Below are 23,441 nucleotides of genomic sequence, written 5' to 3'. Positions count from 1 at the left end.
AAAGCCAGCAGATCAGCTTAGTCCGGCAGATAGAAGGGTTAGGGTGTCTCCCTAGCCCAGGGTGTCTCCGTTGCAAAGATATCTCCGCTTTTGACAATATGCAAGTGAGCACTTCGGATCGACCAGGGCATTCCGGTTGCTCCAAAGAGGTACATCTCCCACCGTAACGTGCTGCCCTTCGTCCCTCCCTCTTTCCCTCTGTATACCCAATTTCGACTGGTCCTGAGATCTGTTGTACTCGCCCCTTTTCAAATTCTCGCTGGGAGACATTTCTTGAATTTTTCTCTTTCATCACATACCAAAATTTATAGCACTTCCATTTCCCCATCCATGTAAATAGACGAGTGCTTTTTCTTTGGGTCAAGTACTATCGTTTAATGGTAGTATTTTGGGGTACACATTTCTCGCGATCTCAGTGTCCTAAGGTTGGGGGTATAGCTCAGTGGGAGAGCATTTGACTGCAGTTCAAGAGGTCCTTGGTTCAAATCCGAGTGCCCCCTTGTTCGAGCTTCACTTGAAGCTTTTAAAAACCGTTGTGTCGATGGTTTAACGACTACGAATAGATGATGCTATTATGTAAAAATGAATTAACTCGACTGCAACAGTGGGAACACGTTTGTCATATGTAAAATTCTAGAGAAGTTAAAGGGAGTCTGACAGCAGAAAGTTTGTTATTAACCTAATCCCAGTATAGTGTAATTCTTGTGCACTTTCCAAATATGCCTCTGCTATGCAGCTGTGCAGGCCAAGGTTCAAGTCATTGTATCATTTCATTCACATGCAATTTGTTGTGGATTGGGGGTATAGCTCAGCGGTAGAGCATTTGACTGCAGATCAAGAGGTCCTCGGTTCAAATCCGAGTACCCCCTTGTGCTAGTTTCTCTTGACAGTTTGATAAACTTTTGTGTGGGTAGTTTAAGGATTGCGAATAGACAAAGGTGTTATGTAAAAATGAATTAGTATGACTGCAGCAGTGAGAAGAGGTATCCTGTTTATAAAGTGCTAGAGAGGTTAAATTGAGCCTATTAGCAGAAGATTTATCATAAACCTACTTACAGTATAGTGTAGTGGTGCTCGTGCACTTTCCACTTATGTCTCTGCTATGCAGCTTCGCAGACCAGTTTTCAAGGACATGTATGATTTTCTGCAGATAAAAATGAGACGAAAGTGCTTTGCCTGGGAATCTAATGCTGAGACCAAAGCCCAGTCAAGCCAAGAGCCGCCCCCAATGCACTTTTCCCCTCGCTTTCATATGAATAAAACTGCCACTTACTTGAAAATGGGGCTCCAAAGCTGAAGAACAGAGGCATATTTGGAAACTGAAGAAGCCCCACAGCAAGGTACTTTCATTATATTTATAGCAAATTTGCTGCTGAGAAACGCCCTTTATGTGTCAGCAAGCAGGCAGACTGGCTATAAAGCTCTGCTGGTGTACTTGGGGGGTATAGCTCAGTGGTAGAGCATTTGACTGCAGATCAAGAGGTCCTCGGTTCAAATCCGAGTGCCCCCTTGTGCAAGTTTGGGTTGAAGATTTAAAAATGTCTTTTGGTTTTAACCTGCTAATGATATCATGAAAATGCTAAATGACATGATACTTCTCTAGGCATGGTCGCACTTGCCATCCTTTGGCGATTTTTTAGAATTAACCGTTAGGAGCCCATGGCAAATATTTTGGAAATCATGATTCTATCATGTCAATAAAGGAGAATTTTTTCATCTATGAAGTTCATTTGAAGATTAGAAAAGTGAAAAAGAGATTTGTCAATATAAGTCTCTTCGGGACATTTCAAGTGCTTGTAATAATGCAGTAAAGTTGAAGACACATGAAATGGAGTCTGTCATGAAAGCCAGCAGATCAGCTTAGTCCGGCAGATAGAAGGGTTAGGGTGTCTCCCTAGCCCAGGGTGTCTCCGTTGCCCAGATATCTCCGCTTTTGACAATATGCAAGTGAGCTCTTTGGATCGACCAGGGCATTCCGGTTGCTCCAAAGAGGTACATCTCCCACCGTAACGTGCTGCCCTTCGTCCCTCCCTCTTTCCCTCTGTATACCCAATTTCGACTGGCCCTGAGTTCTGTTGTACTCGCGCCTTTTCAAATTCTCGCTGGGAGACATTTCTTGAATTTTTCTCTTTCATCACATACCAAAATTTATAGCACTTCCATTTCCCCATCCATGTAAATAGACGAGGGCTTTTTCTTTGGGTCAAGTACTATCGTTTAATGGTAGTGTTTTGGGGTACACATTTCTCGCGATCTCAGTGTCCTAAGATTGGGGGTATAGCTCAGTGGGAGAGCATTTGACTGCAGATCAAGAGGTCCTTGGTTCAAATCCGAGTGCCCCCTTGTTTGAGCTTCACTTGAAGCTTTTAAAAACCGTTGTGTCGATGGTTTAACGACTACGAATAGATGATGCTATTATGTAAAAATGAATTAACTCGACTGCAACAGTGGGAACACATTTGTCATATGTAAAATTCTAGAGAAGTTAAAGGGAGTCTGACAGCAGAAAGTTTGTTATTAACCTAATCCCAGTATAGTGTAGTAATTCTTGTGCACTTTCCAAATATGCCTCTGCTATGCAGCTGTGCAGGCCAAGGTTCAAGTCATTGTATCATTTCATTCACATGCAATTTGTTGTGGAATGGGGGTATAACTCAGCGGTAGAGCATTAGACTGCAGCTCAAGAGGTCCTCGGTTCAAATCCGAGTGCCCACTTGTGCTAGTTTCTCTTGACGGTTTGATAAACCTTTGTGTGGGTAGTTTAAGGATTGCGAATAGACAAAGGTGTTATGTAAAAATGAATTAGCACGACTGCAGCAGTGAGAACAGTTATCCTGTTTTATAAAGTGCTAGAGAGGTTAAATTGAGCCTATTAGCAGAAGATTTATCATAAACCTACTTACAGTATAGTGTAGTGGTGCTCGTGCACTTTCCACTTATGTCTCTGCTATGCAGCTTCGCAGACCAGTTTTCAAGGACATGTATGATTTTCTGCAGATAAAAATGAGACGAAAGTGCTTTGCCTGGGAATCTAATGCTGAGACCAAAGCCCAGTCAAGCCAAGAGCCGCCCCCAATGCACTTTTCCCCTCGTTTTTATATGAATAAAACTGCCACTTACTTGAAAATGGGGCTCCAAAGCTGAAGAACAGAGGCATATTTGGAAACTGAAGAAGCCCCACAGCAAGGTACTTTCATTATATTTATAGCAAATTTGCTGCTGAGAAACGCCCTTTATGTGTCAGCAAGCAGGCAGACTGGCTAGAAAGCTCTGCTGGTGTACTTGGGGGGTATAGCTCAGTGGTAGAGCATTTGACTGCAGATCAAGAGGTCTTCGGTTCAAGTCCGAGTGCCCCCTTGTGCAAGTTTGGGTTGAAGATTTAAAAATGTCTTTTGGTTTTAACCTGCTAATGATATCATGAAAATGCTAAATGACATGATACTTCTCTAGGCATGGTCGCACTTGCCATCCTTTGGCGATTTTTTAGAATTAACCGTTAGGAGCCCATGGCAAATATTTTGGAAATCATGATTCTATCATGTCAATAAAGGAGAATTTTTTCATCTATGAAGTTCATTTGAAGATTAGAAAAGTGAAAAAGAGATTTGTCAATATAAGTCTCTTCGGGACATTTCAAGTGCTTGTAATAATGCAGTAAAGTTGAAGACACATGAAATGGAGTCTGTCATGAAAGCCAGCAGATCAGCTTAGTCCGGCAGATAGAAGGGTTAGGGTGTCTCCCTAGCCCAGGGTGTCTCCGTTGCCCAGATATCTCCGCTTTTGACAATATGCAAGTGAGCTCTTCGGATCGACCAGGGCATTCCGGTTGCTCCAAAGAGGTACATCTCCCACCGTAACGTGCTGCCCTTCGTCCCTCCCTCTTTTCCTCTGTATACCCAATTTCGACTGGCCCTGAGTTCTGTAGTACTCGCGCCTTTTCAAATTCTCGCTGGGAGACATTTCTTGAATTTTTCTCTTTCATCACATACCAAAATTTATAGCACTTCCATTTCCCCATCCATGTAAATAGACGAGGGCTTTTTCTTTGGGTCAAGTACTATCGTTTAATGGTAGTATTTTGGGCTACACATTTCTCGCGATCTCAGTGTCCTAAGGTTGGGGGTATAGCTCAGTGGGAGAGCATTTGCCTGCAGATCAAGAGGTCCTTGGTTCAAATCCGAGTGCCCCCTTGTTCGAGCTTCACTTGAAGCTTTTAAAAACCGTTGTGTCGATGGTTTAACGACTACGAATAGATGATGCTATTGTGTAAAAATGAATTAACTCGACTGCAACAGTGGGAACACATTTGTCATATGTAAAATTCTAGAGAAGTTAAAGGGAGTCTGACAGCAGAAAGTTTGTTATTAACCTAATCCCAGTATAGTGTAGTAATTCTTGTGCACTTTCCAAATATGCCTCTGCTATGCAGCTGTGCAGGCCAAGGTTCAAGTCATTGTATAATTTCATTCACATGCAATTTGTTGTGGATTGGGGGTATAGTTCAGCGGTAGAGCATTTGACTGCAGATCAAGAGGTCCTCGGTTCAAATCCGAGTGTCCCCTTGTGCTAGTTTCTCTTGACGGCTTGATAAACCTTTGTGTGGGTAGTTTAAGGATTGCGAATAGACAAAGGTGTTATGTAAAAATGAATTAGCACGACTGCAGCAGTGAGAACAGATATCCTGTTTATAAAGTGCTAGAGAGGTTAAATTGAGCCTATTAGCAGAAGATTTATCATAAACCTACTTACAGTATAGTGTAGTGGTGCTCGTGCACTTTCCACTTATGTCTCTGCTATGCAGCTTCGCAGACCAGTTTTCAAGGACATGTATGATTTTCTGCAGATAAAAATGAGACGAAAGTGCTTTGCCTGGGAATCTAATGCTGAGACCAAAGCCCAGTCAAGCCAAGAGCCGCCCCCAATGCACTTTTCCCCTCGCTTTCATATGAATAAAACTGCCACTTACTTGAAAATGGGGCTCCAAAGCTGAAGAACAGAGGCATATTTGGAAACTGAAGAAGCCCCACAGCAAGGTACTTTCATTATATTTATAGCAAATTTGCTGCTGAGAAACGCCCTTTATGTGTCAGCAAGCAGGCAGACTGGCTAGAAAGCTCTGCTGGTGTACTTGGGGGGTATAGCTCAGTGGTAGAGCATTTGACTGCAGATCAAGAGGTCCTCGGTTCAAATCCGAGTGCCCCCTTGTGCAAGTTTGGGTTGAAGATTTAAAAATGTCTTTTGGTTTTAACCTGCTAATGATATCATGAAAATGCTAAATGACATGATACTTCTCTAGGCATGGTCGCACTTGCCATCCTTTGGCGATTTTTTAGAATTAACCGTTAGGAGCCCATGGCAAATATTTTGGAAATCATGATTCTATCATGTCAATAAAGGAGAATTTTTTCATCTATGAAGTTCATTTGAAGATTAGAAAAGTGAAAAAGAGATTTGTCAATATAAGTCTCTTCGGGACATTTCAAGTGCTTGTAATAATGCAGTAAAGTTGAAGACACATGAAATGGAGTCTGTCATGAAAGCCAGCAGATCAGCTTAGTCCGGCAGATAGAAGGGTTAGGGTGTCTCCCTAGCCCAGGGTGTCTCCGTTGCAAAGATATCTCCGCTTTTGACAATATGCAAGTGAGCTCTTTGGATCGACCAGGGCATTCCGGTTGCTCCAAAGAGGTACATCTCCCACCGTAACGTGCTGCCCTTCGTCCCTCCCTCTTTCCCTCTGTATACCCAATTTCGACTGGCCCTGAGTTATGTTGTACTCGCCCCTTTTCAAATTCTCGCTGGGAGACATTTCTTGAATTTTTCTCTTTCATCACATACCAAAATTTATAGCACTTCCATTTCCCCATCCATGTAAATAGACGAGGGCTTTTTCTTTGGGTCAAGTACTACCGTTTAATGGTAGTATTTTGGGGTACACATTTCTCGCGATCTCAGTGTCCTAAGATTGGGGGTATAGCTCAGTGGGAGAGCGTTTGACTGCAGATCAAGAGGTTCTTGGTTCAAATCCGAGTGCCCCCTTGTTCGAGCTTCACTTGAAGCTTTTAAAAACCGTTGTGTCGATGGTTTAATGACTACGAATAGATGATGCTATTATGTAAAAATGAATTAACTCGACTGCAACAGTGGGAACACATTTGTCATATGTAAAATTCTAGAGAAGTTAAAGGGAGTCTGACAGCAGAATGGAAGATTATGTAGATAATCTGTTTTCCCTTAGCCCAAACAGCAGCACAAGATGGGGTATTCCTGCCCCTGTGTACTGTTAGGACAGGTGGAACTTTTAATAAACTAACAAGTTGCCCTCCCATAAAAGGTCCAGGAGACCTCCCCCTCCCTGTGTTAGTCTCCAAGTACCATACAGACTATAATTAACTTATCCTTTACTAAGAAAAAAGGGAGGGAGCTTTGTGCTGCTGTTTGGGCTAAGGGAAAACAGATTATCTACATAATCTTCCATTCCCCCTACGCCCAAACAGCAGCACAAGATGGGGATTTAACAAGTAATACCCCTTCTAGGGAGGGCGATCCTGACAAGCAGAGGTCAGGATAGAGTAACCAAAGGACTTCGCCTTGGAGGTATGCCAGTCCAATCTATAGTGCCTGGCGAAAGTCAAGTGGGAAGACCAAGATGCAGCTGCACAGATCTGGTCTACTGAGAGGGACTGCCTCTCTGCCCAGGACGCAGCCACCGACCTGGTAGCGTGGGCTCGCAAAAACTCTGGAACCTGCAGCCCCTGTGTCTGCAAGGCCACTGAGATGGCTTCTCTGATCCACCTTGACAGGGTAGGTTTGGACGCCTTAACACCTCTGTTGTGACCAAAAAAATTGATAAGTAGGTTTTCTGACTTGCGGAATGGGCCCGTCCGGTCCAGGTATATCTGCAGTGTTCGTACAAGATCCAAACTGTGCATCTTCTCCTCCCACTCCGAGGAAGGAGAGGGGAAGAAGGTGGGCAAGGTTATAGTCTGGTTTATATTCTCCACTGACGGAACCTTGGGCAGAAAGCCTTGAACAAACCTGAGCTGGACTCTGTCTGGAAAAAAGATTGTGTATGGCTCTGACGCCGCCAAGGCCTGGAGCTCACCTACTCGCTTGGCAGATGTGATTGCCAGCAAAAAGGTCACTTTCCAAGAGAGGTACTTGAAGTCCACCTCTGTTAGGGGTTCAAATGGAGGGCCACATAGCCCTTGCAGGACCGCAGCTAAGTCCCATTGGGGGGCCGGAGGCCGTACCGGGGGTCGGAGCCTGGAGGCCCCTTTCTGGAATTGCCTTATAAGAGGATTCTGAGACAGTCTAGTCCCCAATAGAGCGGACAAAGCCGAGACATGTACTCTCAAGGTGGCTGGGGACAATCCTTTGTCCAACCCTTCTTGTAAGAACTCCAGGACTGATTCAACGGAGGATGTATCACACTGTCTCCTGGCTCCCCAATCCTTAAATACTTGAGCGATCCTCTGGTAACTATGATTGGTTGAGTCCGCTCTAGAGTGGGCCAATGTTCTTAAGACGGCCAGGGACAATCCTCTGTCTCCACGTACGGTGCGGTCAACCTCCAGGCAGTGAGGTTGAACCTGTCCAGATCCTGGCAGAGCTGACTGTTTAGAGTTACCAGGTTTTGGACACACGGAAGCCTCCAGTAGGTCCCTCGACTCATTAACATGAGGTGGGTAAACCATGCCCTTTTCGGCCAGAACGGCATGATGACAATGGCCGATGTCTGGTCCTGCCTGAGTTTCGCCAACACCCTGGGAATCATTGGAATCGGAGGGAAAACATATGCTAGTTTGAAGCTCCAGGGTATTGACAGGGCATCGATCGCCAAGGGATTGCCGTCCCGGTACAGGGAGCAAAATCGTCCCACCTTGGCGTTGTGTTGGGTGGCCATCAGATCCACCTCGGGGAGACCCCATATCCTGGTGAACTGTAGGAAAATTTCCGGGGACAGAGACTATTCGGCTGTTGTTACTAGTCCCCTGCTTAGTTGATCTGCCAGGACGTTGAGGTGGCCTTTGATATGTACCGCTGACAGCCGGGACAAATTCTTCTCCGCCCATGAAAATATCAGGTCGGTCACCCGCATCAAGGAGGGGGACCTGGTGCCTCCTTGTTTGTTGATATATTGGACGGCTGTAGAATTGTCTGTCCTTACTCTGACAGCCTTCCCTTGGAGATGGGGAGTCAGAGTCCGTAGTGCCAGAAAAACTGCCGTAAGCTCTCGCCAATTGGAGGAGCGAGTTCTCTCCTGCTGGTTCCATGTTCCCCGTATTAGGGTCTCCCCCAGATGCGCTCCCCAGCCTGTAAGGGAGGCATCTGTGGTCAACAGGGTCCAGGAGGTCTGGACCGTGGACCTCCCGTCTTTGAGTTGGGACCACCATTGTAGTGATCGACGGGCACTGATGGAAAGCTGGATAGGCTTCTGAAGTCCCAAGGGACTGTGGTTCCATACTCTCAGGATCTCGAGCTGTAAAGGGCGCATATGCCATAGAGCCCAGGGAACTGCCTCGATGGTCGCGGACATGAGACCTAGGACCTTCATCGCTGTCCTGATTGTAACCTTCCTGGTTCGGGATAGGTAGTAAACCGCTCGACCAATCTTCTCCTTCCGAGGAGAGGGCAGGGAGATCATCATACTGAGAGAATCCAAGTTGAACCCTAGGAATTGAATCCGGGTAGATGGAACCACTACTGACTTTTGCCAGTTTACTAGCCAGCCCAGCTCGCTTATAAATGCCACTGTGATGCTCAACTGTGTGGCGAGGAGCTCCCTTGACTGAGCTTTTATCAGCCAATCGTCTAAATATGGGACAATAAATATCCCCTGGAGGCGCAGGGCGGCTATGACCGGGGCCACTACCTTTGTAAAGGTGTGGGGGGCTGAAGTTATACCGAACGGGAGAGCTGTAAACTGGAAGTGATGTAATCTTCCGTTTAGATCTGTGGCAATCCTTAAATACTTTCTGTGTGGAGGATAGATGGGGATATGGAGGTATGCGTCCCTCAGATCCAAGGTGACGAATAGATCTCCCGGCTGCAGAAAGGGGAGAACCGACCTTATGGTCTTCATACGGAACCGGACCTTGCGGATAAATTGATTTACATACCTTAGGTCGATAATCATGCGCCACCCTCCGGTCGACTTTGGCACTAGAAACACGGGTGAGTAGACGCCTTGCCCTTGTTCGTCTAGAGGAACGGGTTCCAATGCAGCCTTGTCGATATACTCCAGCACAGATCTTTGCAGATGAAGTTGTTTGGTGCCCTGAAGAGGGCGGGTCCTCCTGCATCTGTCTGGAGGAAGGGAAAGGAAGCTTATCTTGTAGCCTTCCCGTATAAGCTGGAGAACCCAAGGATCCTGGATATGATGGTGCCAGGCGGCTAAATGTAAGGAAAGACGACCCCCCACCTTGGCCCTGCAGGCAAGGGGATCGTGACAGTCAGAAGGTGGCTCTCTTTTCACCATCACGGGAGGAACCTCGACCGCCTCTTGGGCCCGAGGGGCGCCTACGAAATTGGCCTCTAGACATGCCTCTGGAGGGGGCATAGCCCCGAAAGGATCGTTGCCTGGATCCTGTAGACTGGGGAAGGTTCTTACCTTTTGAATCGGCCAGACCCTCCATTATCCGGTCGAGTTCACTCCCAAATAGTCTGCCTGGCTCAAAGGGCAAGGCGCATAGATTGAATTTGGAGGCGTTATCTGCCCTCCAGGGCTTAAGCCAAAGCGGGCGCCTTGCGGCGGTGGACAATGCCATGGATCTTGCTGCCAGCTTGACCTGGTAGAAAGCCGCCTCCGAGAGATAGTCAGACATGAGGCTGATATTTGTCATGGCCGACAGCAAGTCGTCCCGATGGACCCCGGAGTCAATATCTCTCTCCAGTTTTGAGATGTCTGACCGCAGTTTAGCGACTACCTCGCTAGCCGCGATGCCCACTGAGGCTTGTGCTGAGGAAGAGGCATAAATACGCCTCAGGGACCCCTCCGCCCTCCGATCCATCACATCCTGGAGGTTAGAGCCATCCTCCGCTGGTACTACCGTACGCTTTGACAATTTGGAGACGGCAATGTCAACTTTGGGCGGAGGGCCCCAGGAGCTAGATTGTGCCTCAGATCTAAAGCGTCTAGAAGCAATGAATGGGCGTTCAGGGAACCTCCATTCAGACTCGAGCCTCTTGACCAGGTCTGGATCAGCTCTGAAGGCTCTGAGAGAGGTAGACGGAGTCTCCTCAGTAGCCTCCCCTATCTCTTTAGCCCGAACCACTTTTAGTAGCTTGGGCATCTTATCCACCGAGAAGACCGGCTTAGTTGGGTCCAGGTTGTCCTCCTCTGAGGAAACCTCGTCCAAGATTTGGAGACCCTCCATCGGTGGAAGAGAAGGAGGCGAATCCAAACGCGGTCTCTTAGATAACTGAGAGATCGAGACCTTCATCTCTCTCATCGACTCCTCGACAAATTCTCTCACCCAACCGACTACGTCACGGACCGAAGTGTCTTCTGAGGGGGGACCTCGACACCCGCGACAACATTGATAGGCGTAGCCATCAGGTAAGGGCACCTCGCACTTAACACAGGCTAGGTGGCGACGTTTGCTGGAAGCCTTTCTTTTAGGGTTATCAGCCACAGAGGAGGAGGATGACATCTAAGGAAAAACATGTTACTCATTATTTTCCTTACCTTACAGCTTCTACCCTCAGCGCCCACCAGGGGGCATACATCACCTTTAAACAGGATTCAGAGCACTTGAAGTGTCTAGGAATTTTCTACTTTCTGGTTGCCCAGGGAACAGTAGGAACCTGCAAGCTAAGCAGACAGGCAACCTACTCTGGGCAGACCAGGACTAAATAGGGCGAAAGTGGGGGCGGAGACATGCTAGCTCCGCCCCTTCCACCTCCTCTGCCTGACCCAAGGCTGAGGGGCACACATTTCCTTTAGCCTAACCTGGCTAAGAAGGCTGGAGAAGAGGGGGGACACTGCCCCCTTAAAATTTCCCCAAAACGCTGAAAAGCGCTCCCAATACCTGGCCGCGTGGGGACGCCAGACCGCGCATGCGCGAAAAGGATTCCCGCGCATGCGCGGGGAGAGCGGAAGTCCGCGGAGCACCCTAGCAGTGCCCGCGGCGGAAACAAAGACCTGCGGCACAAGTTCCTCCCCCGGCCGCCGGAGCATCTCCCCCCCAGGCGGCGGGGGAGAGCCGGGAGCGCGCGACGCAGCAGCGCCGAAGACAACCGAAAGCTGCCACCTCGCACTCACTCTCCCCCACCCGGACGCAGGAGCATGTACACCCAGGCTGGGGAGTGAGGGGGGGGGGGGGGCGCCGCCAGAGGTCAGGAAAGAAGCCCCACACCCCCAGGTAAGACCAGAAAAGGGGGGGGAGGGCTAAAAGAAAAAGATTCCCAAGAAAATATATGTGGGAGAGGAGGAAACCTTCTCCCTCCACCTGTCCTGGTAACAGGACAGAAAAAAACACAGGGAGGGGGAGGTCTCCTGGACCTTTTATGGGAGGGCAACTTGTTAGTTTATTAAAAGTTCCACCTGTCCTAACAGTACACAGGGGCAGGAATACCCCATCTTGTGCTGCTGTTTGGGCGTAGGGGGAAAGTTTGTTATTAACCTAATCCCAGTATAGTGTAGTAATTCTTGTGCACTTTCCAAATATGCCTCTGCTATGCAGCTGTGCAGGCCAAGGTTCAAGTCATTGTATCATTTCATTCACATGCAATTTGTTGTGGATTGGGGGTATAGCTCAGCGGTAGAGCATTTGACTGCAGATCATGAGGTCCTCGGTTCAAATCCGAGGGCCCCTTGTGCTAGTTTCTCTTGACGGTTTGATAAACCTTTGTGTGGGTAGTTTAAGGATTGCGAATAGACAAAGGTGTTATGTAAAAATGAATTAGCACGACTGCAGCAGTGAGAACAGATATCCTGTTTATAAAGTGCTAGAGAGGCTAAATTGAGCCTATTAGCAGAAGATTTATCATAAACCTACTTACAGTATAATGTAGTGGTGCTCGTGCACTTTCCACTTATGTCTCTGCTATGCAGCTTCGCAGACCAGTTTTCAAGGACATGTATGATTTTCTGCAGATAAAAATGAGACGAAAGTGCTTTGCCTGGGAATCTAATGCTGAGACCAAAGCCCAGTCAAGCCAAGAGCCGCCCCCAATGCACTTTTCCCCTCGCTTTCATATGAATAAAACTGCCACTTACTTGAAAATGGGGCTCCAAAGCTGAAGAACAGAGGCATATTTGGAAACTGAAGAAGCCCCACAGCAAGGTACTTTCATTATATTTATAGCAAATTTGCTGCTGAGAAACGCCCTTTATGTGTCAGCAAGCAGGCAGACTGGCTAGAAAGCTCTGCTGGTTTACTTGGGGGGGTATAGCTCAGTGGTAGAGCATTTGACTGCAGATCAAGAGGTCCTCGGTTCAAATCCGAGTGCCCCCTTGTGCAAGTTTGGGTTGAAGATTTAAAAATGTCTTTTGGTTTTAACCTGCTAATGATATCATGAAAATGCTAAATGACATGATACTTCTCTAGGCATGGTCGCACTTGCCATCCTTTGGCGATTTTTTAGAATTAACCGTTAGGAGCCCATGGCAAATATTTTGGAAATCATGATTCTATCATGTCAATAAAGGAAAATTTTTTCATCTATGAAGTTCATTTGAAGATTAGAAAAGTGAAAAAGAGATTTGTCAATATAAGTCTCTTCGGGACATTTCAAGTGCTTGTAATAATGCAGTAAAGTTGAAGACACATGAAATGGAGTCTGTCATGAAAGCCAGCAGATCAGCTTAGTCCGGCAGATAGAAGGGTTAGGGTGTCTCCCTAGCCCAGGGTGTCTCCGTTGCCCAGATATCTCCGCTTTTGACAATATGCAAGTGAGCTCTTTGGATCGACCAGGGCATTCCGGTTGCTCCAAAGAGGTACATCTCCCACCGTAACGTGCTGCCCTTCGTCCCTCCCTCTTTCCCTCTGTATACCCAATTTCGACTGGCCCTGAGTTCTGTTGTACTCGCCCCTTTTCAAATTCTCGCTGGGAGACATTTCTTGAATTTTTCTCTTTCATCACATACCAAAATTTATAGCACTTCCATTTCCCCATCCATGTAAATAGACGAGGGCTTTTTCTTTGGGTCAAGTACTATCGTTTAATGGTAGTATTTTGGGGTACACATTTCTCGCGATCTCAGTGTCCTAAGGTTGGGGGTATAGCTCAGTGGGATAGCATTTGACTGCAGTTCAAGAGGTCCTTGGTTCAAATCCGAGTGCTCCCTTGTTCGAGCTTCACTTGAAGCTTTTAAAAACCGTTGTGTCGATGGTTTAACGACTACGAATAGATGATGCTATTATGTAAAAATGAATTAACTCGACTGCAACAGTGGGAACACATTTGTCATATGTAAAATTCTAGAGAAGTTAAAGGGAGTCTGACAGCAGAAAGTTTGTTATTAACCTAATCCCAGTATAGTGTAGTAATTCTTGTGCACTTTCCAAATATGCCTCTGCTATGCAGCTGTGCAGGCCAAGGTTCAAGTCATTGTATCATTTCATTCACAAGCAATTTGTTGTGGATTGGGGGTATAGCTCAGCGGTAGAGCATTTGACTGCAGATCAAGAGGTCCTCGGTTCAAATCCGAGTGCCCCCTTGTGCTAGTTTCTCTTGACGGTTTGATAAACCTTTGTTTGGGTAGTTTAAGGATTGCGAATAGACAAAGGTGTTATGTAAAAATGAATTAGCACGACTGCAGCAGTGAGAACAGGTATCCTGTTTATAAAGTGCTAGAGAGGTTAAATGGAGCCTATTAGCAGAAGATTTATCATAAACCTACTTACAGTATAGTGTAGTGGTGCTCGTGCACTTTCCACTTATGTCTCTGCTATGCAGCTTCGCAGACCAGTTTTCAAGGACATGTATGATTTTCTGCAGATAAAAATGAGACGAAAGTGCTTTGCCTGGGAATCTAATGCTGAGACCAAAGCCCAGTCAAGCCAAGAGCCGCCCCCAATGCACTTTTCCCCTCGCTTTCATATGAATAAAACTGCCACTTACTTGAAAATGGGGCTCCAAAGCTGAAGAACAGAGGCATATTTGGAAACTGAAGAAGCCCCACAGCAAGGTACTTTCATTATATTTATAGCAAATTTGCTGCTGAGAAACGCCCTTTATGTGTCAGCAAGCAGGCAGACTGGCTAGAAAGCTCTGCTGGTGTACTTGGGGGGTATAGCTCAGTGGTAGAGCATTTGACTGCAGATCAAGAGGTCCTCGGTTCAAATCCGAGTGCCCCCTTGTGCAAGTTTGGGTTGAAGATTTAAAAATGTCTTTTGGTTTTAACCTGCTAATGATATCATGAAAATGCTAAATGACATGATACTTCTCTAGGCATGGTCGCACTTGCCATCCTTTGGCGATTTTTTAGAATTAACCGTTAGGAGCCCATGGCAAATATTTTGGAAATCATGATTCTATCATGTCAATAAAGGAGAATTTTTTCATCTATGAAGTTCATTTGAAGATTAGAAAAGTGAAAAAGAGATTTGTCAATATAAGTCTCTTCGGGACATTTCAAGTGCTTGTAATAATACAGTAAAGTTGAAGACACATGAAATGGAGTCTGTCATGAAAGCTAGCAGATCAGCTTAGTCCGGCAGATAGAAGGGTTAGGGTGTCTCCCTAGCGCAGGGTGTCTCCGTTGCCCAGATATCTCCGCTTTTGACAATATGCAAGTGAGCTCTTTGGATCGACCAGGGCATTCCGGTTGCTCCAAAGAGGTACATCTCCCACCGTAACGTGCTGCCCTTCGTCCCTCCCTCTTTCCCTCTGTATACCCAATTTCGACTGGCCCTGAGTTATGTTGTACTCGCCCCTTTTCAAATTCTCGCTGGGAGACATTTCTTGAATTTTTCTCTTTCATCACATACCAAAATTTATAGCACTTCCATTTCCCCATCCATGTAAATAGACGAGGGCTTTTTCTTTGGGTCAAGTACTATCGTTTAATGGTAGTATTTTGGGGTACACATTTCTCGCGATCTCAGTGTCCTAAGGTTGGGGGTATAGCTCAGTGGGAGAGCATTTGACTGCAGTTCAAGAGGTCCTTGGTTCAAATCCGAGTGCCCCCTTGTTCGAGCTTCACTTGAAGCTTTTAAAAACCGTTGTGTCGATGGTTTAACGACTACGAATAGATGATGCTATTATGTAAAAATGAATTAACTCGACTGCAACAGTGGGAACACGTTTGTCATATGTAAAATTCTAGAGAAGTTAAAGGGAGTCTGACAGCAGAAAGTTTGTTATTAACCTAATCCCAGTATAGTGTAATTCTTGTGCACTTTCCAAATATGCCTCTGCTATGCAGCTGTGCAGGCCAAGGTTCAAGTCATTGTATCATTTCATTCACATGCAATTTGTTGTGGATTGGGGGTATAGCTCAGCGGTAGAGCATTTGACTGCAGATCAAGAGGTCCTCGGTTCAAATCCGAGTGCCCCCTTGTGCTAGTTTCTCTTGACAGTTTGATAAACTTTTGTGTGGGTAGTTTAAGGATTGCGAATAGACAAAGGTGTTATGTAAAAATGAATTAGTATGACTGCAGCAGTGAGAAGAGGTATCCTGTTTATAAAGTGCTAGAGAGGTTAAATTGAGCCTATTAGCAGAAGATTTATCATAAACCTACTTACAGTATAGTGTAGTGGTGCTCGTGCACTTTCCACTTATGTCTCTGCTATGCAGCTTCGCAGACCAGTTTTCAAGGACATGTATGATTTTCTGCAGATAAAAATGAGACGAAAGTGCTTTGCCTGGGAATCTAATGCTGAGACCAAAGCCCAGTCAAGCCAAGAGCCGCCCCCAATGCACTTTTCCCCTCGCTTTCATATGAATAAAACTGCCACTTACTTGAAAATGGGGCTCCAAAGCTGAAGAACAGAGGCATATTTGGAAACTGAAGAAGCCCCACAGCAAGGTACTTTCATTATATTTATAGCAAATTTGCTGCTGAGAAACGCCCTTTATGTGTCAGCAAGCAGGCAGACTGGCTAGAAAGCTCTGCTGGTGTACTTGGGGGGTATAGCTCAGTGGTAGAGCATTTGACTGCAGATCAAGAGGTCCTCGGTTCAAGTCCGAGTGCCCCCTTGTGCAAGTTTGGGTTGAAGATTTAAAAATGTCTTTTGGTTTTAACCTGCTAATGATATCATGAAAATGCTAAATGACATGATACTTCTCTAGGCATGGTCGCACTTGCCATCCTTTGGCGATTTTTTAGAATTAACCGTTAGGAGCCCATGGCAAATATTTTGGAAATCATGATTCTATCATGTCAATAAAGGAGAATTTTTTCATCTATGAAGTTCATTTGAAGATTAGAAAAGTGAAAAAGAGATTTGTCAATATAAGTCTCTTCGGGACATTTCAAGTGCTTGTAATAATGCAGTAAAGTTGAAGACACATGAAATGGAGTCTGTCATGAAAGCCAGCAGATCAGCTTAGTCCGGCAGATAGAAGGGTTAGGGTGTCTCCCTAGCCCAGGGTGTCTCCGTTGCCCAGATATCTCCGCTTTTGACAATATGCAAGTGAGCTCTTTGGATCGACCAGGGCATTCCGGTTGCTCCAAAGAGGTACATCTCCCACCGTAACGTGCTGCCCTTCGTCCCTCCCTCTTTCCCTCTGTATACCCAATTTCGACTGGCCCTGAGTTCTGTTGTACTCGCGCCTTTTCAAATTCTCGCTGGGAGACATTTCTTGAATTTTTCTCTTTCATCACATACCAAAATTTATAGCACTTCCATTTCCCCATCCATGTAAATAGACGAGGGCTTTTTCTTTGGGTCAAGTACTATCGTTTAATGGTAGTGTTTTGGGGTACACATTTCTCGCGATCTCAGTGTCCTAAGATTGGGGGTATAGCTCAGTGGGAGAGCATTTGACTGCAGATCAAGAGGTCCTTGGTTCAAATCCGAGTGCCCCCTTGTTTGAGCTTCACTTGAAGCTTTTAAAAACCGTTGTGTCGATGGTTTAACGACTACGAATAGATGATGCTATTATGTAAAAATGAATTAACTCGACTGCAACAGTGGGAACACATTTGTCATATGTAAAATTCTAGAGAAGTTAAAGGGAGTCTGACAGCAGAAAGTTTGTTATTAACCTAATCCCAGTATAGTGTAGTAATTCTTGTGCACTTTCCAAATATGCCTCTGCTATGCAGCTGTGCAGGCCAAGGTTCAAGTCATTGTATCATTTCATTCACATGCAATTTGTTGTGGAATGGGGGTATAACTCAGCGGTAGAGCATTAGACTGCAGCTCAAGAGGTCCTCGGTTCAAATCCGAGTGCCCCCTTGTGCTAGTTTCTCTTGACGGTTTGATAAACCTTTGTGTGGGTAGTTTAAGGATTGCGAATAGACAAAGGTGTTATGTAAAAATGAATTAGCACGACTGCAGCAGTGAGAACAGTTATCCTGTTTTATAAAGTGCTAGAGAGGTTAAATTGAGCCTATTAGCAGAAGATTTATCATAAACCTACTTACAGTATAGTGTAGTGGTGCTCGTGCACTTTCCACTTATGTCTCTGCTATGCAGCTTCGCAGACCAGTTTTCAAGGACATGTATGATTTTCTGCAGATAAAAATGAGACGAAAGTGCTTTGCCTGGGAATCTAATGCTGAGACCAAAGCCCAGTCAAGCCAAGAGCCGCCCCCAATGCACTTTTCCCCTCGTTTTTATATGAATAAAACTGCCACTTACTTGAAAATGGGGCTCCAAAGCTGAAGAACAGAGGCATATTTGGAAACTGAAGAAGCCCCACAGCAAGGTACTTTCATTATATTTATAGCAAATTTGCTGCTGAGAAACGCCCTTTATGTGTCAGCAAGCAGGCAGACTGGCTAGAAAGCTCTGCTGGTGTACTTGGGGGGTATAGCTCAGTGGTAGAGCATTTGACTGCAGATCAAGAGGTCTTCGGTTCAAGTCCGAGTGCCCCCTTGTGCAAGTTTGGGTTGAAGATTTAAAAATGTCTTTTGGTTTTAACCTGCTAATGATATCATGAAAATGCTAAATGACATGATACTTCTCTAGGCATGGTCGCACTTGCCATCCTTTGGCGATTTTTTAGAATTAACCGTTAGGAGCCCATGGCAAATATTTTGGAAATCATGATTCTATCATGTCAATAAAGGAGAATTTTTTCATCTATGAAGTTCATTTGAAGATTAGAAAAGTGAAAAAGAGATTTGTCAATATAAGTCTCTTCGGGACATTTCAAGTGCTTGTAATAATGCAGTAAAGTTGAAGACACATGAAATGGAGTCTGTCATGAAAGCCAGCAGATCAGCTTAGTCCGGCAGATAGAAGGGTTAGGGTGTCTCCCTAGCCCAGGGTGTCTCCGTTGCCCAGATATCTCCGCTTTTGACAATATGCAAGTGAGCTCTTCGGATCGACCAGGGCATTCCGGTTGCTCCAAAGAGGTACATCTCCCACCGTAACGTGCTGCCCTTCGTCCCTCCCTCTTTTCCTCTGTATACCCAATTTCGACTGGCCCTGAGTTCTGTAGTACTCGCGCCTTTTCAAATTCTCGCTGGGAGACATTTCTTGAATTTTTCTCTTTCATCACATACCAAAATTTATAGCACTTCCATTTCCCCATCCATGTAAATAGACGAGGGCTTTTTCTTTGGGTCAAGTACTATCGTTTAATGGTAGTATTTTGGGCTACACATTTCTCGCGATCTCAGTGTCCTAAGGTTGGGGGTATAGCTCAGTGGGAGAGCATTTGACTGCAGATCAAGAGGTCCTTGGTTCAAATCCGAGTGCCCCCTTGTTCGAGCTTCACTTGAAGCTTTTAAAAACCGTTGTGTCGATGGTTTAACGACTACGAATAGATGATGCTATTGTGTAAAAATGAATTAACTCGACTGCAACAGTGGGAACACATTTGTCATATGTAAAATTCTAGAGAAGTTAAAGGGAGTCTGACAGCAGAAAGTTTGTTATTAACCTAATCCCAGTATAGTGTAGTAATTCTTGTGCACTTTCCAAATATGCCTCTGCTATGCAGCTGTGCAGGCCAAGGTTCAAGTCATTGTATAATTTCATTCACATGCAATTTGTTGTGGATTGGGGGTATAGTTCAGCGGTAGAGCATTTGACTGCAGATCAAGAGGTCCTCGGTTCAAATCCGAGTGTCCCCTTGTGCTAGTTTCTCTTGACGGCTTGATAAACCTTTGTGTGGGTAGTTTAAGGATTGCGAATAGACAAAGGTGTTATGTAAAAATGAATTAGCACGACTGCAGCAGTGAGAACAGATATCCTGTTTATAAAGTGCTAGAGAGGTTAAATTGAGCCTATTAGCAGAAGATTTATCATAAACCTACTTACAGTATAGTGTAGTGGTGCTCGTGCACTTTCCACTTATGTCTCTGCTATGCAGCTTCGCAGACCAGTTTTCAAGGACATGTATGATTTTCTGCAGATAAAAATGAGACGAAAGTGCTTTGCCTGGGAATCTAATGCTGAGACCAAAGCCCAGTCAAGCCAAGAGCCGCCCCCAATGCACTTTTCCCCTCGCTTTCATATGAATAAAACTGCCACTTACTTGAAAATGGGGCTCCAAAGCTGAAGAACAGAGGCATATTTGGAAACTGAAGAAGCCCCACAGCAAGGTACTTTCATTATATTTATAGCAAATTTGCTGCTGAGAAACGCCCTTTATGTGTCAGCAAGCAGGCAGACTGGCTATAAAGCTCTGCTGGTGTACTTGGGGGGTATAGCTCAGTGGTAGAGCATTTGACTGCAGATCAAGAGGTCCTCGGTTCAAATCCGAGTGCCCCCTTGTGCAAGTTTGGGTTGAAGATTTAAAAATGTCTTTTGGTTTTAACCTGCTAATGATATCATGAAAATGCTAAATGACATGATACTTCTCTAGGCATGGTCGCACTTGCCATCCTTTGGCGATTTTTTAGAATTAACCGTTAGGAGCCCATGGCAAATATTTTGGAAATCATGATTCTATCATGTCAATAAAGGAGAATTTTTTCATCTATGAAGTTCATTTGAAGATTAGAAAAGTGAAAAAGAGATTTGTCAATATAAGTCTCTTCGGGACATTTCAAGTGCTTGTAATAATGCAGTAAAGTTGAAGACACATGAAATGGAGTCTGTCATGAAAGCCAGCAGATCAGCTTAGTCCGGCAGATAGAAGGGTTAGGGTGTCTCCCTAGCCCAGGGTGTCTCCGTTGCAAAGATATCTCCGCTTTTGACAATATGCAAGTGAGCTCTTTGGATCGACCAGGGCATTCCGGTTGCTCCAAAGAGGTACATCTCCCACCGTAACGTGCTGCCCTTCGTCCCTCCCTCTTTCCCTCTGTATACCCAATTTCGACTGGCCCTGAGTTATGTTGTACTCGCCCCTTTTCAAATTCTCGCTGGGAGACATTTCTTGAATTTTTCTCTTTCATCACATACCAAAATTTATAGCACTTCCATTTCCCCATCCATGTAAATAGACGAGGGCTTTTTCTTTGGGTCAAGTACTACCGTTTAATGGTAGTATTTTGGGGTACACATTTCTCGCGATCTCAGTGTCCTAAGATTGGGGGTATAGCTCAGTGGGAGAGCGTTTGACTGCAGATCAAGAGGTTCTTGGTTCAAATCCGAGTGCCCCCTTGTTCGAGCTTCACTTGAAGCTTTTAAAAACCGTTGTGTCGATGGTTTAATGACTACGAATAGATGATGCTATTATGTAAAAATGAATTAACTCGACTGCAACAGTGGGAACACATTTGTCATATGTAAAATTCTAGAGAAGTTAAAGGGAGTCTGACAGCAGAATGGAAGATTATGTAGATAATCTGTTTTCCCTTAGCCCAAACAGCAGCACAAGATGGGGTATTCCTGCCCCTGTGTACTGTTAGGACAGGTGGAACTTTTAATAAACTAACAAGTTGCCCTCCCATAAAAGGTCCAGGAGACCTCCCCCTCCCTGTGTTAGTCTCCAAGTACCATACAGACTATAATTAACTTATCCTTTACTAAGAAAAAAGGGAGGGAGCTTTGTGCTGCTGTTTGGGCTAAGGGAAAACAGATTATCTACATAATCTTCCATTCCCCCTACGCCCAAACAGCAGCACAAGATGGGGATTTAACAAGTAATACCCCTTCTAGGGAGGGCGATCCTGACAAGCAGAGGTCAGGATAGAGTAACCAAAGGACTTCGCCTTGGAGGTATGCCAGTCCAATCTATAGTGCCTGGCGAAAGTCAAGTGGGAAGACCAAGATGCAGCTGCACAGATCTGGTCTACTGAGAGGGACTGCCTCTCTGCCCAGGACGCAGCCACCGACCTGGTAGCGTGGGCTCGCAAAAACTCTGGAACCTGCAGCCCCTGTGTCTGCAAGGCCACTGAGATGGCTTCTCTGATCCACCTTGACAGGGTAGGTTTGGACGCCTTAACACCTCTGTTGTGACCAAAAAAATTGATAAGTAGGTTTTCTGACTTGCGGAATGGGCCCGTCCGGTCCAGGTATATCTGCAGTGTTCGTACAAGATCCAAACTGTGCATCTTCTCCTCCCACTCCGAGGAAGGAGAGGGGAAGAAGGTGGGCAAGGTTATAGTCTGGTTTATATTCTCCACTGACGGAACCTTGGGCAGAAAGCCTTGAACAAACCTGAGCTGGACTCTGTCTGGAAAAAAGATTGTGTATGGCTCTGACGCCGCCAAGGCCTGGAGCTCACCTACTCGCTTGGCAGATGTGATTGCCAGCAAAAAGGTCACTTTCCAAGAGAGGTACTTGAAGTCCACCTCTGTTAGGGGTTCAAATGGAGGGCCACATAGCCCTTGCAGGACCGCAGCTAAGTCCCATTGGGGGGCCGGAGGCCGTACCGGGGGTCGGAGCCTGGAGGCCCCTTTCTGGAATTGCCTTATAAGAGGATTCTGAGACAGTCTAGTCCCCAATAGAGCGGACAAAGCCGAGACATGTACTCTCAAGGTGGCTGGGGACAATCCTTTGTCCAACCCTTCTTGTAAGAACTCCAGGACTGATTCAACGGAGGATGTATCACACTGTCTCCTGGCTCCCCAATCCTTAAATACTTGAGCGATCCTCTGGTAACTATGATTGGTTGAGTCCGCTCTAGAGTGGGCCAATGTTCTTAAGACGGCCAGGGACAATCCTCTGTCTCCACGTACGGTGCGGTCAACCTCCAGGCAGTGAGGTTGAACCTGTCCAGATCCTGGCAGAGCTGACTGTTTAGAGTTACCAGGTTTTGGACACACGGAAGCCTCCAGTAGGTCCCTCGACTCATTAACATGAGGTGGGTAAACCATGCCCTTTTCGGCCAGAACGGCATGATGACAATGGCCGATGTCTGGTCCTGCCTGAGTTTCGCCAACACCCTGGGAATCATTGGAATCGGAGGGAAAACATATGCTAGTTTGAAGCTCCAGGGTATTGACAGGGCATCGATCGCCAAGGGATTGCCGTCCCGGTACAGGGAGCAAAATCGTCCCACCTTGGCGTTGTGTTGGGTGGCCATCAGATCCACCTCGGGGAGACCCCATATCCTGGTGAACTGTAGGAAAATTTCCGGGGACAGAGACTATTCGGCTGTTGTTACTAGTCCCCTGCTTAGTTGATCTGCCAGGACGTTGAGGTGGCCTTTGATATGTACCGCTGACAGCCGGGACAAATTCTTCTCCGCCCATGAAAATATCAGGTCGGTCACCCGCATCAAGGAGGGGGACCTGGTGCCTCCTTGTTTGTTGATATATTGGACGGCTGTAGAATTGTCTGTCCTTACTCTGACAGCCTTCCCTTGGAGATGGGGAGTCAGAGTCCGTAGTGCCAGAAAAACTGCCGTAAGCTCTCGCCAATTGGAGGAGCGAGTTCTCTCCTGCTGGTTCCATGTTCCCCGTATTAGGGTCTCCCCCAGATGCGCTCCCCAGCCTGTAAGGGAGGCATCTGTGGTCAACAGGGTCCAGGAGGTCTGGACCGTGGACCTCCCGTCTTTGAGTTGGGACCACCATTGTAGTGATCGACGGGCACTGATGGAAAGCTGGATAGGCTTCTGAAGTCCCAAGGGACTGTGGTTCCATACTCTCAGGATCTCGAGCTGTAAAGGGCGCATATGCCATAGAGCCCAGGGAACTGCCTCGATGGTCGCGGACATGAGACCTAGGACCTTCATCGCTGTCCTGATTGTAACCTTCCTGGTTCGGGATAGGTAGTAAACCGCTCGACCAATCTTCTCCTTCCGAGGAGAGGGCAGGGAGATCATCATACTGAGAGAATCCAAGTTGAACCCTAGGAATTGAATCCGGGTAGATGGAACCACTACTGACTTTTGCCAGTTTACTAGCCAGCCCAGCTCGCTTATAAATGCCACTGTGATGCTCAACTGTGTGGCGAGGAGCTCCCTTGACTGAGCTTTTATCAGC

The 23,441-nt window shown here is 46.0% G+C and overlaps 23 non-coding genes across 23 annotated transcripts; all 23 read left to right on the top strand.

Annotated features, from left to right (window-relative positions):
* Positions 1-428: 428 nt before the first annotated feature.
* On the top strand, positions 429-500 carry TRNAC-GCA (transfer RNA cysteine (anticodon GCA)). Its single transcript has one exon. It is a non-coding gene; the product is annotated as a tRNA-Cys (tRNA).
* A 297-nt stretch (positions 501-797) lies between these two features.
* On the top strand, positions 798-869 carry TRNAC-GCA (transfer RNA cysteine (anticodon GCA)). Its single transcript has one exon. It is a non-coding gene; the product is annotated as a tRNA-Cys (tRNA).
* A 569-nt stretch (positions 870-1,438) lies between these two features.
* TRNAC-GCA (transfer RNA cysteine (anticodon GCA)) lies at positions 1,439-1,510 on the top strand. Its single transcript has one exon. It is a non-coding gene; the product is annotated as a tRNA-Cys (tRNA).
* A 761-nt stretch (positions 1,511-2,271) lies between these two features.
* Positions 2,272-2,343, top strand: TRNAC-GCA (transfer RNA cysteine (anticodon GCA)). The gene has a single exon. It is a non-coding gene; the product is annotated as a tRNA-Cys (tRNA).
* Positions 2,344-3,285: 942 nt separating this feature from the next.
* On the top strand, positions 3,286-3,357 carry TRNAC-GCA (transfer RNA cysteine (anticodon GCA)). Its single transcript has one exon. It is a non-coding gene; the product is annotated as a tRNA-Cys (tRNA).
* A 761-nt stretch (positions 3,358-4,118) lies between these two features.
* TRNAC-GCA (transfer RNA cysteine (anticodon GCA)) lies at positions 4,119-4,190 on the top strand. Its single transcript has one exon. It is a non-coding gene; the product is annotated as a tRNA-Cys (tRNA).
* A 300-nt stretch (positions 4,191-4,490) lies between these two features.
* On the top strand, positions 4,491-4,562 carry TRNAC-GCA (transfer RNA cysteine (anticodon GCA)). The gene has a single exon. It is a non-coding gene; the product is annotated as a tRNA-Cys (tRNA).
* A 569-nt stretch (positions 4,563-5,131) lies between these two features.
* TRNAC-GCA (transfer RNA cysteine (anticodon GCA)) lies at positions 5,132-5,203 on the top strand. Its single transcript has one exon. It is a non-coding gene; the product is annotated as a tRNA-Cys (tRNA).
* A 761-nt stretch (positions 5,204-5,964) lies between these two features.
* Positions 5,965-6,036, top strand: TRNAC-GCA (transfer RNA cysteine (anticodon GCA)). The gene has a single exon. It is a non-coding gene; the product is annotated as a tRNA-Cys (tRNA).
* A 6,350-nt stretch (positions 6,037-12,386) lies between these two features.
* Positions 12,387-12,458, top strand: TRNAC-GCA (transfer RNA cysteine (anticodon GCA)). The gene has a single exon. It is a non-coding gene; the product is annotated as a tRNA-Cys (tRNA).
* Positions 12,459-13,219: 761 nt separating this feature from the next.
* On the top strand, positions 13,220-13,291 carry TRNAC-GCA (transfer RNA cysteine (anticodon GCA)). Its single transcript has one exon. It is a non-coding gene; the product is annotated as a tRNA-Cys (tRNA).
* A 300-nt stretch (positions 13,292-13,591) lies between these two features.
* Positions 13,592-13,663, top strand: TRNAC-GCA (transfer RNA cysteine (anticodon GCA)). The gene has a single exon. It is a non-coding gene; the product is annotated as a tRNA-Cys (tRNA).
* Positions 13,664-14,232: 569 nt separating this feature from the next.
* TRNAC-GCA (transfer RNA cysteine (anticodon GCA)) lies at positions 14,233-14,304 on the top strand. Its single transcript has one exon. It is a non-coding gene; the product is annotated as a tRNA-Cys (tRNA).
* Positions 14,305-15,065: 761 nt separating this feature from the next.
* TRNAC-GCA (transfer RNA cysteine (anticodon GCA)) lies at positions 15,066-15,137 on the top strand. Its single transcript has one exon. It is a non-coding gene; the product is annotated as a tRNA-Cys (tRNA).
* A 297-nt stretch (positions 15,138-15,434) lies between these two features.
* TRNAC-GCA (transfer RNA cysteine (anticodon GCA)) lies at positions 15,435-15,506 on the top strand. Its single transcript has one exon. It is a non-coding gene; the product is annotated as a tRNA-Cys (tRNA).
* A 569-nt stretch (positions 15,507-16,075) lies between these two features.
* TRNAC-GCA (transfer RNA cysteine (anticodon GCA)) lies at positions 16,076-16,147 on the top strand. Its single transcript has one exon. It is a non-coding gene; the product is annotated as a tRNA-Cys (tRNA).
* A 761-nt stretch (positions 16,148-16,908) lies between these two features.
* TRNAC-GCA (transfer RNA cysteine (anticodon GCA)) lies at positions 16,909-16,980 on the top strand. The gene has a single exon. It is a non-coding gene; the product is annotated as a tRNA-Cys (tRNA).
* A 300-nt stretch (positions 16,981-17,280) lies between these two features.
* TRNAC-GCA (transfer RNA cysteine (anticodon GCA)) lies at positions 17,281-17,352 on the top strand. Its single transcript has one exon. It is a non-coding gene; the product is annotated as a tRNA-Cys (tRNA).
* A 570-nt stretch (positions 17,353-17,922) lies between these two features.
* Positions 17,923-17,994, top strand: TRNAC-GCA (transfer RNA cysteine (anticodon GCA)). Its single transcript has one exon. It is a non-coding gene; the product is annotated as a tRNA-Cys (tRNA).
* A 761-nt stretch (positions 17,995-18,755) lies between these two features.
* On the top strand, positions 18,756-18,827 carry TRNAC-GCA (transfer RNA cysteine (anticodon GCA)). The gene has a single exon. It is a non-coding gene; the product is annotated as a tRNA-Cys (tRNA).
* Positions 18,828-19,127: 300 nt separating this feature from the next.
* Positions 19,128-19,199, top strand: TRNAC-GCA (transfer RNA cysteine (anticodon GCA)). Its single transcript has one exon. It is a non-coding gene; the product is annotated as a tRNA-Cys (tRNA).
* A 569-nt stretch (positions 19,200-19,768) lies between these two features.
* On the top strand, positions 19,769-19,840 carry TRNAC-GCA (transfer RNA cysteine (anticodon GCA)). Its single transcript has one exon. It is a non-coding gene; the product is annotated as a tRNA-Cys (tRNA).
* Positions 19,841-20,601: 761 nt separating this feature from the next.
* On the top strand, positions 20,602-20,673 carry TRNAC-GCA (transfer RNA cysteine (anticodon GCA)). Its single transcript has one exon. It is a non-coding gene; the product is annotated as a tRNA-Cys (tRNA).
* Positions 20,674-23,441: the final 2,768 nt, after the last annotated feature.

The sequence above is a fragment of the Leptodactylus fuscus genome, chromosome 1, assembly GCF_031893055.1.
Source record: "Leptodactylus fuscus isolate aLepFus1 chromosome 1, aLepFus1.hap2, whole genome shotgun sequence".
Classification (NCBI taxonomy): Eukaryota; Metazoa; Chordata; class Amphibia; order Anura; family Leptodactylidae; genus Leptodactylus; species Leptodactylus fuscus.
The sequence above is the reverse complement of the archived record's forward strand: the minus strand, read 5'-3'. Positions and strand labels throughout refer to the sequence as shown.